Below are 1,874 nucleotides of genomic sequence, written 5' to 3' on the forward strand. Positions count from 1 at the left end.
GGAGAAGCCCTTGGTCTTGTCAAGGCTTGATGCCCCAGTGTAGAGGAAACCAGAACAGGGAGGCAGATAGGCCTGGGTGTTTGGGTGGGTGTGGTAACACCCTCACAGTAGAAGGGGGAGGGGGTTTTATAAGGGGTTTTGTGGAAACCAGGAAAATGGATAACATTCGAAATGTAACAAAAGCCCTCTCTGGGGAAGGGACAGCGGTTAAGCTGCTCTGAGCCCCTACTTCCCTGCTGCCTCCCTTTGATCGCGACTGTGGTGCATGGTGTCAGCCTGGGACTCTCCATGGGCTGCTGCTGGCACTGGTCCTGGCGTTCATGCCAAGAGCATGATGAGCAAGGAGCACATGGTTTGTCCCGATTCAGAGCAGGGCGGGTGGCCACCAGAGAATAATCACAGCTTCCTGTACGATCATGAGGTCTTCCTGGGCAAAGAGGACTCCAAGACCTTTGATAGCTAATCCTGGACGAGAGCAGGAGAGGCTGGGGAAAATTGTTGATCCAATTGACAGTGATGAAGGCAGCCTTGTTACTACTGAGGATCTGAAAGTTTGGATCAAACAGGTACAGAAAAGATACATCAACCAAAATGTGGCTAAACTCTGGAAGGATTATGATAGGGACATAGATGAAAAATCTCCTGGGAAGAATACAAGCAGGCTACATATGGCTACTACCTGGGAAACCTTGCTGAATTCCAAGATAGCTCTGATCATCACAACTTTAAAAAGTTGCCTCCACGAGATGAGAGGAGGTTTAAGGCCTTGACGGTGACCTGACAGCTACTCAGGACGGGTTCATTGCTTTTCTGCACTAAGAGGATTTAGAACATATGAAGGAGATTGTAGTTCTGGAAACACTGGAGAATATCGACAAGAACGGGGATGGTTTTGTGGACGAGTATGAGTACATTGTGGACATCTTTTTCTCACGAGGACAATTGCCCTGAGACCTACTGGGTTTTGTCTGGGGAGCAGTTCAATGATTTCCCAGATCTGAACAAGGATGGGAAACTGGATTAGGATGAGATTCACCATTGGATCCTCCCTCAGGACTATGACCATGCACAGGCTGAGGCCCAGCATCTGGTGTATGAGTCAGATAAAAACAAGGATGAGATGCTGACCAAGGAGGAGATTCTAGACAACTGGACCATGTTTGTGAGAAGCCATGCCACCAATTACAAGGAAGATCTTACCAAAAATCATGATGATCTTTGAAAGAAACTCATCCTCATGTGGCCAACAGTCACATGCTTTCTATTCTGGCCGATTGCTATATTTGTCAAGTATATAGCAGTTGTGTCTCTAAACAATAAGAAACCTTTCTAAAGCTCAAAAAATCATGCATTTCACCACAAACAATAATAGTAGGAGATTTAAACACGCCACTTTCATCAATGGACAGATCAGGGAAATAGAAATTAAACAGAGACACAGAAAGACTAACAGGTTATGAAACAAATGGATTTAACATATATTTATAGAACACTCCACCCTAAAACCAAAGGATATACCTTCTTCTCAGCATCCCATTGTACCTTCTCCAAAATTGACCATATAATCGGTCACAAAACCGGCCTCAACAGATACAGGAAGGTAGAAATAATCCCATGCCTCGTATCAAAAAACCACGGACTAAGGCTGCTGATCAATAACAACAAATAGGACAAAAAGCCCACATATACATGGAAGTTGAAGTCAATGACAACTTGGTCATGGCAGACATAAGAAAGAAATTAAAGACTTCTTAGAATTTAATGAAAATGAAGATACAACATACCCAAACTTATGGGACACAATAAAAGCAGCGCTAAGAGGAAAACTCATAGCTCTGTATGCCTGCAAAAAGAAACAAGAGAGAGCATATGTC

The 1,874-nt window shown here is 44.0% G+C and overlaps 1 pseudogene; it reads left to right on the forward strand.

Moving 5' to 3' along the window:
* The first annotated feature begins 205 nt into the window (after positions 1 to 205).
* Positions 206 to 1,266, forward strand: LOC148003559 (reticulocalbin-1 pseudogene; annotated as a pseudogene).
* Positions 1,267 to 1,874: the final 608 nt, after the last annotated feature.

This window comes from Rattus norvegicus, chromosome 9, assembly GCF_021556685.1.
Source record: "Rattus norvegicus strain SHRSP/BbbUtx chromosome 9, alternate assembly SHRSP_T2T, whole genome shotgun sequence".
NCBI lineage: Eukaryota > Metazoa > Chordata > Mammalia > Rodentia > Muridae > Rattus > Rattus norvegicus.